The 14,639-nt window shown below is 44.0% G+C and overlaps 1 long non-coding RNA gene across 1 annotated transcript; it reads left to right on the top strand.

Moving 5' to 3' along the window:
* Positions 1 to 1,747: 1,747 nt before the first annotated feature.
* Positions 1,748 to 2,894, top strand: LOC142768760 (uncharacterized). The gene is made up of 2 exons (XR_012885434.1): positions 1,748 to 2,166; positions 2,626 to 2,894. It is a non-coding gene; the product is annotated as an uncharacterized LOC142768760 (long non-coding RNA).
* The last annotated feature ends 11,745 nt before the right edge of the window (positions 2,895 to 14,639 follow it).

Genomic DNA, 14,639 nt, shown 5'->3' with positions numbered 1-14,639 from the left:
CGTCCACACAGTAATGTTGTGCTCCTTTAAAGGGAAAATATTACCTACCTCTTTGCGCTTCGCGTGTGTTCTTTTCTCACGTTGCGTGGGATCTCCGATTCTTTTTCTTTAATCCTATGCACAATCAGCCACAGAAGCCTCGCTGATGAATCTCGATGGATAAAGCTTGTGTTCAGAAGCCCTGTACATTCAAACTGTTTTCCGCCCCTGGATATCGACTGGTCAAACGTGTCCCTAACACTGTAAAAGGACAAGGAACTGGCAGGAGAAGAAAGTCGCATCACTTACGGATATTTTCCACTGAAAGTGCGTGACTAATGTATTTATACTCCCTGGGCTTTGTACACTTTAAAAGTAAGGAATGTCACGGTGGGACGCGCCGGCTGCACAACAGAGGGGTTAGGGAAAGAGACAGTAGTCCAACCTGAGAGAAAGAGAAAAATCTTGGAATTCTTCAACATCCTGGCGGAACGTTTCTGGCTGACCTGTGGATAAGTGACCTGGGCGAGAGTACCTTTGACGTCAAAAACACGTGTGCAGTTTTCGGTCGCAGGCCGGGTCGTAAAAAACGAAGTCAAACGGAATCGAGCAGTCAGACGTCGAACATGGACAGCGCCCGAGAGACTCTGCAGCACAGGCCAAGTTCTCCTATCGTAGCCCAGATAGGCATTTCTAGTGAGTATTTGTGACTGTTCACTGTAAAAATAGTTTTATTTTACATATTTTTTATTTTCTTGCATGCCCCTAATTGGAACGCGAAATGCTTTTGTTTGGCTTTATTTGTACACGTTGCTCTCTCTTGCTCGGAAGCATAAATTTTTATGATGAAAGGTACGTTTCAGGGCGTCGACACAATTGCGCATTAAGGGTGTCGCAAGAATGGTTAGAACCCCTTAGTGTCTTGGTTGGCTTCGCGGCCCTTTGCCAGCATTCCTCATAATCTTAATTGGCTTCGCCCATTTTAGTTCGAGAATACACTGTTTAACGACAGGTTTATCATCGCCGTATTTGGCTGTTACCATTTGTGTTTTACATCTTTGATAGCTAAATAAACGAACAGTGTTGCGGTAGACGCATGCGTACGAAAATGGCGGGGTTGGTGGATGTACGACATCTCGTGGCCTTACTCATGTCGCAACATAGCAAAAATCGCACCATATTCAGGGAGTGAATGATGATGTGTGGGGCGAAGCGTCCATCAGCCCGTCCATGCTTCCGTCCGTCCATTGGTTCTTGCTTCGATTCGTCCGCGCCACCATTCGTGCGTTCGTCTGTCTGTCCATACGTCCGCGCGACTGTCCATCTGTCCGTCCATCATCTACTCTGCCAGTCCAAGCATCCATCTATTGACCACTCCAAATACCACCGTTTCCCATCTAGCATCTCGGTGGCTAGTACCAATAGGACGTAAGACAGACAGACCCACGCCTTAAGGAGCTTCGTCCCTAAAAAACAAATTCCGTTTAATCACCCAAGATGGTGACTACGTCATGTTTTATGAATATAGTCTGACATATATAGCTATCGGCCAGAAATTATCAGATTACTACAAAATTTGTGTTCGTGAAGTCGAAGGAACGATGCAGTCGTAGCAGGAAGCAGCTAGCTTGTGTCTTCGAGCTACAAATGACCCAATGACAGTATTTTCTTTCTGAATCTGAACTTTAATCTTCATTGAAGAACGTTTTTCAGTTAAAATATATTTGTGTTTGCTTCCAGTGGACAACTACGTGAGTTTTCGGGACGTCAGCCTAATTGGGAATTCACGGGAAGCCACTCGTCAGAGACCCCAGACGAGACACTCTGGCAAAATATCTTTCCATGCACCCCATCATGACATCCGTCTTTCGGCGAGCGATGAAGCACTCTCTTCTGAGCAGCTGCTCGGCCTTCGCGGCACCACCCTGATGGACCCAAGTTCAGAAGGAACTACGCGGACGCGGCGGCTTCCGTACAGATCGAGTCTTGGTCGTCTGGCAAGACGTACGAGGCGGCGTCGAGGCAACGCGCATCCGCTGCTGTCTTCCAGGGTTGTGGCACAATTGATTCTGCTGAGGGCACGACTCCAAGCCGACCTTCACGAAAATCAAGCAATGCAAGCAGCCAACTCGGAGCGGCGGATACCCCAGAATGACACACCAATTGGCTATATGGACATCATGATGGGTACGCTCAAATAATTATTCTTTATCGCATGTTTTATCAACACGTATAGTATAGTTACGGAAGTTTTGATTTTCATTGCTCATGTTCGTCATTATTCCCACATTTCGAAGAGTGTTCCCGTAGAGTATTTAAATTTTTCGCGCATGCACCTTGTGGCTATTTCTACTCGTGTACTTACCTAAATGTATCGCCAGTAGTGCCCTACCATTTTCAGGTGAACGGCTAACTATCCCGTTAATCGTTTTCACAATGGTATTAGAAATTCGATATACCCAAGATATCATTGCGTTAGAGGTGCTTCGCTTATGTACATACGTAGAGAGACTTAAAATGTTTCCTTGTTTTAGTTTACCTACGTGAGGCTCTTTGAGTACGTTGAATACGACGGCATCGTTATTGGTGATTTTTTGTGGCATTAAACGCAACTCTGTTCTCCTTTTTTTTTTTTGGTATGTAAAGGGCGTGCTCCTTGAAGAGAAAACCCGGTTGACTGATACAAATGAAATTTCGCTTATTGAAGAAGCTGAGACATGGCTGTGTACCTGAAGATTAAAACCTGCTCAGACTCCGTTGACTGATGAAGGTGAAACCCGGTTAACTACATCAAGATCAAACCCCACAGCTTGACCACAAGGATATTCTTCTACGAGCTGTTTGTGCACAGAATTGCGCCAGCTTCACTTGTACTATTGTAGCATTTACATCTATTAAATGTTATACTTCACCTACCCTCCTTTCCTCTTTTGTTTCTTTTTTGCAAACAAAGGAAGCACGCTTTGTGCCTCTCAAGCGGCAATTTTTCTGACTGGTATTTAAGGGAACGTAACCAATAAAATACAAGAGACAATCAGTACTAACCAGCCCGAGTGTCTGTATATGCTTAAAGTATTTATTCAGCCTGTTCCTGTAATGTGCCATCTGCAAAAATCTGCTAGGTAGCTCTACTGCAAGTTTATGCTTCATATAAAAGCTCACGTACACATTGTTTTTTTTTTTCACTCATTCTGTTTTCCAAGCTTCTTCATATCCCACCGACCAATATTGAAGGATTGTATATACAGGACTTACCCTAATTCCAAACAGTTGCGTAGTAGGAAAGCTGCCTTCTCAGCGGCGTATCTCAGAGTGCAACTTCGCCTAAGCAGCTTGACTAGCGGTTAATAAACATACGCATGAAACGGGCACTCGATGCTGTTATTGCTCCATTTGACTTAAAGTGTGCCACAGACATGGGTCTTATTATGAATGAAATTGCACACTACTTGCTTTACGAAATCATCTGAGGCGGTAAAGTTTCTATCTGCATTGGCTGCCGTGCCATAGTGAGATAGAAATTGATGCATCTTTATTGAAGTGTGAAATGACTTGATTTCTCTGCGTTCATTCAATTTCTTTTAGCTTGCACTTGATTGTCCTGCTTGCACGTGTCTTCTTAGAATGAAGCGGTTGAATTAACGTTAATGTTAATTTTGCGCCAAACAAGGTCGGTGTTTTTAGGAGGAACATTGCGTGTAGCAGCAATCATTTTGACTGCTTGGTGTTTTTCTTATTATGCGCAATGATGTAGGTACATGGGTGTTATTTGTAATTCACTCTTGTTGAAAACGGCCGATGTGGCTGTGAATGTATGGCCACATTCTTTGCTTGAGTTGTTTTTTATCACCCCATTTCACGGTCGTTGATTTTAGCGTGAACCACACTTCCAGTGTTAGACAATCTTCACGAGTGTAGCAGGCCTGGGAAAGTCTCAAGTTTGACCCGTCGCCATACGGGTGTAAAACATTGACAACTAAAGAAGAACCATCGTGGCTCCATTCAACTCTGCCCTCAGCGGCGCCGAAAATCCGCTAGGGCCACCCTATTAAGCTCAAACTTTAAAGCGAAGAGAGCCACCAATTTTGCAAAAAGGTGCTCTTTTCTGCAGAATTGAAGGTAACATTTCAATTCCGCATTGTGCGTAGAAATTCTTTTAACACTAAATTTGTTTAGCGATCGCGGTACCTCATGGGAGTATTGTATGGCTATCGTTCTGCAATCGATTTTCTTATCGGTCACAAAGCGGAAAACATGCGCTGCTGCTGTTCCACGGGGGCTGCTGACGCGCATATGCGCAGTGAGGTTTCACACGATGGTCAACGTAATCCTGAGCGTTCGGTTTCTTTCTGGCATTTCTTTATTCGCTTCTGCAAGTCACCGCAGTTGCTGTAGGTATAGTCGCTTTACTGCTGCATTGTGCCGCAGGGACTGTCATACCAGTGAAGTTACGAAAGTGCCATGGGGATGAGAGGTACATTTTTTTTGCCTGTGCATGCATGTTTGTTAGTATTTGTTGATGATTTCACCCCTAGATATTGTTACCGCATCCAGTGTTGTGAATTTGTGTAATACCTACTTTTTCTGGCCCTGATTGTGTTCGAATGCTTACGCTTCTCTCGATATTCACTCCGCCGTGACTTCTTTGCGAAAAAAAAAAAACCCACCTCCTTGCGTCCTCAGCTTGACCTAACTATGTGATGATGAAATAAAAGAAGAGGGGGGACAAGGGAGTGTTAAGCCAGACTTGGAAAAAAAAACAAGCTGTATTTCGAAGCTTTCACGGAAACACGTCATGCACATTTTACAACTGTTTTCTATTGATATTTTCTACAAGCGAGACACGTATTCTTGTCGTTTTGCCTCTGAAGACGAAGACGTGTCGTTTGCAAACTCTCCGTAATGGTTAACGATAGTAATATTTTTCGCATTGGGGCACGACAGCTCGTTCGCTATCAATAGATATTCTTCTCCTTACTCACTTATGAATTGATTTTACTGGTGTCAGCTGCCTTTCGATTTCATGTAACCTTTGTACACACAGGTATGGTGTTCCGAGTGACGCTATGGTGTACTATTGGATGCATAGATGTGCTTAAAACAAGCGGGTGAAAAATATCGAGACACACGTAGGCCTGCATGAACCCCGGTCTCTTTCGTCTACTTCTGTTTGAAAAGGAGAGCGAAATAAAGGACCAGCCCAAGCATCTTCGTATGCGCAGACGCACCCGGTTTGAAATCAAATGGGCGGCCTTTTACATTTTTTCTACTCAAAAACAACAAAAACAATACAGGTAATTTTTTGCTTTATGTTTATTCAGCGCAATCTCTTGGGTGCCCTTGGTAGTCCCATGCGCTGCCACTGATTATTTTTCGCGATGTTGTCAAGGCTACAATTTCCCTTCCATAAATTGGTTCTTTTTGCTATGACCGTAGTAGATCGTTTTTTTTTTCAGGATTACGCCTACTTCGCGAGCATTAGAGATTATTCTGGAACTTAGCTCCGAGGCCACTAGCGATGCCGTTGGAATATTTAACGGCGCATGTATAAATGGAGATGCTCTTCACCGATTGTCAGTTCTATCTATGGCCGACGCTCTGTTCACCACAATCACTGTCAATGTGTTACTATAATCTGACGTTCCATTTGCGTGGCCACTACTTCAGTTATCTAAACAATTTCACAAGACCATACAGTGTGCTCCCTTCGTCCGTGTCACGATTTGTGACAACATACTGCGACGTCGATTACAGGACTGGGACACCATAAGTACTACGCTACCGTGGTGCTTTGGTTGAATAAAGTCCATGTGCATACACAAAGGGCACTCTGGAAGTACACACGACAAAAAAAAAATGACGCAGTTACCCAATGCCCCCGGGTGATTCCACGTGAGATCGACACGCGTCTAAAAGTTGATATTTTAGATTTTATTGAATATTTTATATTTCGTGTACCTCTCACCAGGTAGCCCGAAAGTCAACTACGTTTTATTATTAACGGCATAACTTACGAGAAAAAAATATACAACTTCACCAACACGAAGGCACCAACTTTGTCACCTGTTATTTTCGAAAATTGCAGATGCTATAAAAAGATAAACATTTTTGTTTCAAGGAAGATATTTTTTACCTGAAATGCATGTCTAATGAAGAATGAATTCATACGGTTTCAAGTTTGTAGATCGTAAGATAATAATTTTTAAAAATGTATAATTTTGCAACAGTTCAAAGTGAGTTACGTATTCCCCATTTTTTTTCTCCAAAAGTAATGCAAGCAGCGTTTTCCAACTTGACACGTTTTAATGATATAGTGTGTTCATTAGGTACATAAATAATATCGGCCGTAGGGCAAATGTAAATTTTTATTTATTGCCTCAAAATTTTCATAATGCAAAAGTGTACTCCACTGAAATTTGTATAATAAAAAACCCCGTCTTCAATTTTTCTTAAAATCTCGTGAATAGACAACCGAAGGCCATCATACAGTAATATAGAAAAACATGTTGCAATATTTTGTTTTTAGCGACAATATTCGTGGTACAAATCACAGCTTTTCGAGAATGCGCTGATAAGTCGAAAAATCTAGAAATCGGAACGGAAATGCGGCAATGAGCTTCAAACGCGAGTAAACGTGACCGGATTTAGTGAAGAAAGGCTGTTTTAGCACTGTGACAAGTACGTACCCATAAAGGCGCATTTATGCTCCTGATAACACAGCTCTAATGGAGGAAATCTTCGACCCTGTAACTCACTTGCAAAACGTCTGTCTATATTTGCAGATAAACTCAAACACAAAAATGTTCCAACGCAAGTGTTGTGTCTTGCTAGAAAAAGCACATGCGCTTGAAGTACCCTCACTGGTATTTTGGTGGTGACTGCGTGAAACAAGAGATCCGCTCAAATTGGCTGCATCTTTTGCAGATCACATTTAGCAGTACGAGACGCTAACAAAACACGACCACGATCAGTGCCCTCAGATGTGCTTAGCCAAACATGCCAAGAACGTATGCCTGGAACACGTGGCAACAATTTTCACTGGCTCTTCTTAAACTGATGGAATGTTTCTAGCTCGTCTGCATTTGCACCCGGCAGCTTGACATTCTTGAGCTTCGCGCTCATTTGCGCCAAAATTTGGGATGCTGACATAATCACAGCTGAGCTTGCCGCTCTGAGGTTGTAGAGCGTAGCCTGATGCTTTAGTAGGCCACGAATGCCGTCACAAGAGTTCTCGCCATGTCCTGTGGCCGAAAAAATCCACTTTGTTGATATAAAATTTTTCTGACATAACTCGAACAACTGGTACTTGTTTTTGAAGTGACTGCATGCACCATCTGAAACATAAGTAACATGCGTGGCAGGCTTAAGGTGTTAATTCATATAGTTGTGGATTATTTGTAGAGAAAAACAAGCACGTGCAGCATCATGGCATGTGTCATCACTGATGACGGCAAAACTTTGAATTGATTGCTTCCTTGTGACGACACACGTGAATATAGACACCTGTCTTTTGTGCCAGTGATACGACTGTACTTCATTCGGTAAAATGGCTGTCCAATTTTCGGCGAAATTGAAGTGAAAAATGCAAGATTGTTTTTCTTTGTCTCTTTCGCCTGGCGTATTGCTCATTCTTGAATGTACCTTATGTAATCATGGGTTCTCCACTTCACGAGCCTTAGACTTAGCTCTCGCAGAAAAGCACTTGCCTGGGCTGTTTTTTGTTTTACTAGATCGCCATTTTCCCATACTGCATAGGCTACCTCAATATCTTCAGGGATTCCTAAACATGTAACTGTCAGAGCGTCCTCCTTACCACAATAGTCACAATGGCCTAAAAAACAATCACTTGTAGGGGAGCTGCAAAGAAATAGTTCTTTCAAGAAGTCCGCCGTGTAGGCACAATCGTTGACGTCTTGTAGAGCAGAAACACACTCCATGGCATTAGCACAGTATATACAAAGGCACACTTCTTGGTGTGGTGCGAGAAGAACCCACTTCGGCCTCAGTGAATAAAACTTTGAGAGCCCGATAGACGTGTTTGGATTAGCTTCTCTAAAGAGACGGTAAGCCTCTCGCACCGAACGGGTCATAAACCTTTTCGAAACAAGCTCCTTTTTTCCGTCAATGATAACAGATACTACATCTTTTTTGTTGGGACTCTGCCGAGAGCAGCTATACTCATCTTTGGAGTAGTAAGCCATAGCTGCCTTGACGTCCATTGGGTTCAGCCGTGTCCTTTTCACCGCATTTGGTGCTATTCATAACCCGTGTTTTGCGCGCCAGCATCGGGATCTGTATATCATGTAAGCTGACAACTTTGGTGTAAGCGCTTGGAGTTTTCAGCTCTCTTTATCGCTCGGCAACAGTGTCAACAGACGCACGCGCTCTTGATACGAAAAAAAAAACGCTTCATAGGCTTGCTTGAAGTTCTTGAACCACTGGGCGCACACACTGCATTTTAGATCTGATGGTTGAAAGTGGCGGTTACACACGTTACGGTGGCATTTCACGGTTACTGTAGAATTGCTGCTAAGTTGTCTTGGCTCTGCATGAACTTTGCTATTTTGCGCATGCAGCTTCTCCAGTCGCATACGTGACAATGCTTCAGGCGTGTTTGCGCACCGCGCTTGACTTCTTTCTTTTTCTTCTTCCGGCAAAAAACTCATCAGCTGTTTCAGGTGATAAGCCATTAGACGAAGACAGCATATCTCTGAGGCGTTTGAAGCAGTTCTGGCAGACGTGGTCGTTGTTATGTGCATGGCGGGCAGCTTTTGGTAAAAGCTTCTGGAGGGCAAACAGGCCGATGTTTTCGACCTTGCGGTTGATAAGGTATTTTCTTTTTATGCAACATGAGGTAATCTGAACAAAAAACTCTACCCCGGCTGAAGTGGTCACCCATCGCCAAACTCCTTGAGGCTCAAATTACTGGCAATGCAACTATGCGTGAAACCAGCAGCACGAAAGTGATCCATCTGTCGTCTGTTCCTATGTCTCTCACCTTTATTGAGAGCAGACGTAAAACAGCGTGCGCAAGTATACACAGTGCGAATGCAAAACTGAAGTATAGTACGTTAAAATGAATTTCGTAATGTTTTTGTCAAAAAATATCTTTCTCGGAGCAAAAATATTTGTCTTTTTATAGCATCTGCAATTTTTGAAAATGACAGGTTACGAAGTTGGTGCCCTCGTGTTGGTGAAGTTTGATATTTTTTTTTTGTCGTAAGTTATGCCATTAATAATAAAACAAAGTTGACTTTCGGGCTACCTGGTGAGAGGTGCACGAAATATAAAATACTCTATGAAATCTAAAATATCAAGTTTTGGACCCATGTCGATCTCTCGCGGAATTACCCCCCCCCCCCTTTTCTTACTGAGGAACGGAGCAACGTGGTATTCACGCAGCAAATGCTTATAAATGAAAACATGTGAGTCTGTCCTAGCTGAACACGAAATCAGCATGCAGCCACAACATACTGGCGAGAGAATCGCCATCACGGCACAGCTCTGTCTCTTCGACGCCAGAAGCATACTAGGTGCAGTCTAACTTGAGACGAATGATAATCGTCTACACGGTTCATTTCACAGTGATTTTCTCTGAGAGCAACTGTCAGACAGTTTTTCTTTCTTTTTTTTTTTGCTAATCAACCTTGGAGCATTCCATGGCGAAAAGAGTGTCCAACCTGTTAGTGAGAAAACCTGCACGTTTGCGGCGCATCCGCGTGCTACCACCGTGGTACATAGTGGCCGGTAGTGCGGGTGCGAACGGCTTAGTTGTGTCGCTACTCACCGACAGGATAGATGGATGGATTGATATGGCTGTACCCTTTAGAACGGGTGGTGGCCGACGCCACCAAGCCGTAATACTTAGTGAACCAAAAACTAGACTTTTTCCCCCTACAAATAGTGAGGTTGAGGGCTCGTAATTTGCAGTGGAAGGTTTAATTTTCACTCGTGCCTTGACTCTAGCCACATATAAGATAACCTACTTCTAGTTAATTCTACCCGCTTATAGTCTATTTTGCCCTCCCTGTTCCTAAACCCTAGTGCTTTGAAAAACTCTGCGCCATCATCCTGAACTATAGGGTAATGTCCTTTACAGAACATTATCAAGTGTTCGGCAGTTTCCTCTTCCTCTACACACGCACTGCATACCGTGTCTACCCCTTCGTATTTGGCCCGATATGTCTTGGTTCGCAATACTCCAGTGATGGCCTCAAACAGTAGAGAACTACTCCGAGTATTATCAAAGATCCTTTCCTTGGCAATTTCCTGCTTAAAAGTTCGATAGATCTCTAGTGCGGACTTTTTAATCATGCCAATTCTCCACACATCAGTCTCAGCTTCCTTAACCCTCTTCTCAACCAATAATTCTTTTTGGTTTGGCCCCCTGCTATCTTTTAAGTATTTGCCAGTCAAATTTCTGGTTCGCTTCCTCCATTTTGTATCGACATTGTTCGTGTACAAGTAGCTGAATACCTTCCTAGCTCAACGCTCCTCCCCCATTTTTCTCAATCGCTTCTCAAATTTTATGTTGCTGCTAGTTACCCTGCCCTCAAATGATGTCCATACCATGTCACCTTATACTCTTTGATTCGGTGCATTTCCGTGAGCTCCTAAGGCAAGCCTACCTATTCCATGTTGCTTAATTTCGAATTTTGCTTGAACTTCTGATCTCATGCACAAGACCACATTGCCAACGTCAGACCAGGAACCATGACCCCTTCCATATTCCTCTCACAACATCATACCTATTGTAATTACACAGTGCCCTGTTTATCATCACCGCTGCATTCCTGTTATCTTTAGTCTTCACGTATATTTCGTGTTCCCTTGGGTACTCGGTCTCATGCTTACCCATACGTCCAGATATTTGTATTTATCTGTTATCTCTAGCGTGACCTCCTGTATTCTAAGCTTACTACCTTCATTACCATTAAAGATCATGACTGCTGATATTTCCTTACCGAATCTGAAATCAAACCCATCTCCCTCATTACCGCAGATGTCCATCAATCTCTGCAAATCTTCCTTGTTGTCGGCCATTAGCACTATATTATCTGCGTACATCAATGCTGGTAGTCCCTGTTCCATGAGTTTTCCTTGTTCGACGAAAAAGAGGTTGAAGCCCAGTCCACTTACCTCTAATTTGGCCTCTAATCCTTGTTGCCATGTTGCGGCGCACCACCTATCCAGCGCTCGCCTCCCAGTGAATGCACAAAGTCCATGACTTTGGCGTAGCTCGAATCTGAGAATTCGCCCAGCGTAGCGGAATCGCCTGAAAAGCAAAGTGGAAAAGAGCCCGTCCACATTCTAGGGTTTGGCCCCCTTGAGCACGTGCCAACTTTCATGCGCAATACGCACTGGTTTGGCCGGCCCAATTAGCAAACACCACAATTAGAGGTTCTTTGTTCGGAAAGAGTCTTCATTAGCATTCGTGTGAAGTCACGGGAAAAATAAGTACATGCCAATGAACTGGGCGTTACAAGTAGCTTGTAGGCTGTTTAGCACTGGCTGTTTCACTTGCAAATTATGAAGTCACGTCGTAAGTTGCAGCAGATATTTTTTATCTTCTCTTGCCAATCAATTGTATGTAGGCTCATAGCTATGACTTTCAGTATGCCGCATTTATTTCACGACATTTGAAATGAATGACACGACACCGTATGACAACCCATGAAAAGATGTTAGGGGGCTGTGCCTAGCGATCACTAAATACGACATTGACACAACATGGCATCCGTCTCTTATTACGCAATGAACGAAACAGCCAAACTGTTGCGCTAGTCCAGTTTCTTTCTGTACTATCCCCACTACAGATGCTTTCTCGCTTCCTCACAATTAGGGCAGTTACTAAGGCCCGTAGACTTTTTAATGCGAAGCATTTTTTAGCATGATTACGGAGTTAGACAAGGAGAGCAGAAAGGTAGGTCTCAAAATGAATCTGCAGAAAACGAAAGTAATGTACGACAACCTTGGAAAAGAGCAGCGCTTCGAGATAGGTAATAGTGCACTTCAAGTTGTAAAAGACTATGTCTACTTAGGGCAGGTAATAAGCGCGGAGCCGAACCACGGGACTGAAGTCACTAGAAGAATAAGAATGGGATGGAGCACATTTGGCAAGCACTCTCAAATTATGACAGGTAGATTGCCACTATCCATCAAGAGGAAGGTATATAACAGCTGTATCTTGCCGGTAATTAGCTATGGAGCAGAAACCTGGAGACTTACAAAGAGGGTTCAGCTTAAATTGAGGACGGCGCAGCGAGCAATGGAAAGAAAAATGGCAGTTGTAACCTTAAGAGACAAGTGAGCAGAGTGGACTAGGGAACAAACGGGGGTTAATGATATCATAGCTGAAATCAAGAAGAAGAAATGGACATGGGCCGGGCATGTAGCGCGTAGACAGGATAACCGCTGGTCGTTAAGGGTAACTAAGGGGATTTCAAGAGAAGGAAAGCGGGTTAGGGGGAGACAGAAGGTTAGGTGGGCAGATGTAATTAAGAAGTTTGCGGGTATAAATTGGCAGCAGCAAGCACAGGACCGGGTTAACTGGCGGAACATGGGAGAGGCCTTTGTCCTGCAGTGGACGTAGTCAGGCTGATGATGATGATGATTTTTAGCCAACTTCGGTGACATTGAGTCTATCTATCTATCTATCTATCTATCTATCTATCTATCTATCTATCTATCTATCTATCTATCTATCTATCAATCTATCTTATCTATATATCTATCTTGGCCGCCTGCGACTTATAGCTCTCCTGGCTGTTTCGATAATGGTACCGATACAAAACTTGGTATGGCATACCATGACTGCATGAAGAATCTATTTGACTAGTCATAACATGAAAATCTTCGATATGTAGGTCATGAATGTCATGATTTACATTTCAAGGTTCTACATCTCTTGCGGAGGTTTCGTTCCCATGACATGTTGCGAAACTGGTATGGTATGTCATGATTGCATGGCGAACACAAATGACAGACTATAACATTAAAATCATGACATGTGTGTCGTGTAACAACATCACTACATGCCACGCTCATGATGCGCTCGCGGTGGTTTCGCTAGCGTCATATATAGCAAATTTGGTATGACGGTACGTTAATGAATGATGAAGGTATGATTGTCACAAAACAAGCGCTCAAAAAGGGCGTGCCGCCAAATTTTCGCGATAAAGCGCGGGAGAGACGCAGCGAGGTCAAGGATAAAAAAAAAGAAAACAAGCATCCAAAGACTCCCCGGACGAGCGACCCTCTCCCCTCGGATGCGTGGATTCGCCGACGGGCCTCCTCGTGTCGGCGGCCGAGCAGGCCCTAGAAGATTCTCGATGGAAAGGGGCGTGGTGATGCTGGGTTGCGTCATCCGTCGACGACGGCCCTCATGCCGTCTTGCCCTTTCCCCCAGCCTTCGCTGCGCATCGCGCCGACGAAATGATGAGAACTTTCTGGAATCTCGCGCCGAAGGTATTTAATCGAGCAGCTGAGATGAGAGATCAGGAGAAGACGGATGTTAGCGCCAGAGCGCGTAGGGATTCCGCCGTGTAGTCGGCGAAGGTTTTGTCCGTAGTGACAAATCAGGAGAAGAAGAGGATTTTCACCTGATGGTTGAAGGCTCGAGCTACAGGCAAGAGCGTGTGTCTACCGCTATCGAGCGAAGACGCGTGGCAACAGCTGCGTGTGTGAAGCCGACGTGTTTCCGGCGAAGAAGTATGAAGCTTGGAGAGTGGCCAATTGAAAACGCGAGGTTTCCTGGAAGAGAAACTTCGGCGAGGTTTCCTGGGAAAGAAACTTCAGGGGCAGAGGAACGACAACAACCCTGGACTTTGAGTGAGTGATTCTCGGAAGAGTATCATCCAGACTTTCGTTCCAAGAACTTTGGACTCGATAGGTTTTCTATCTCTTTAGTCTTTAAGCGTCTTGGTTGTTCGATGCATGCGACTGCATTGTAGTGCGAATTGTTGTCTGTGTCCGTTGTTTCGAGTGTGGCTGATTGTACTGTGTAAAACTTTATTTGATTGGTGACATATTGTATGCAACTATTGTGGAGTGTGCCTACTAGTGTATTGTTTTTTGATCTGCCATTATTGAGAATATAATTTTGTTTTGGTTATCAACTCTCAGCTGTGACTTGTTCTTTGGGCCACAGCCGGCGTCCGCTGGCGCGCCAAAAGGGACCACTTCTAAATTGTCCATGCTTTCGTGGTGCGGTTCGGGGGGCCAATACTTCGGCCCTTGAATTTAACCCAGCGATCGCCTCCCTAATTAACTGGACCTGTGACAATGATACTGGTGCAAACACGATAAATATCAGATGCGTGTCATGTAACATGGCCGCATGCTACGCTCATGATGCGCTCGCGGCTGTTTCGCTAGCTTCACATGTACCAAATTTGGTATCACGTGACGTGAATAGAGTACAAAGGTTAACGACACATCCAAACATGTTAATCATCCTACAGAAGTCGGGTGTGACATCATTTACCTCCAACTCGTAAAGTTTTGCTGAATTTTAAGTGGCATATCAACATTTCTCATTCGTGCTTCGCATACCATCGATTCCCATTGTACGTGGGTCTGCCAATATTTTTTTCTTACACCGTGCAGCCAATAGCGCCAATAGCCGCACCAGGCGTTCTTGTCGTGAGACACGCGGTATG

Source organism: Rhipicephalus microplus, chromosome 1 (assembly GCF_043290135.1).
Source record: "Rhipicephalus microplus isolate Deutch F79 chromosome 1, USDA_Rmic, whole genome shotgun sequence".
Classification (NCBI taxonomy): Eukaryota; Metazoa; Arthropoda; class Arachnida; order Ixodida; family Ixodidae; genus Rhipicephalus; species Rhipicephalus microplus.
The sequence above is the reverse complement of the archived record's forward strand: the minus strand, read 5'-3'. Positions and strand labels throughout refer to the sequence as shown.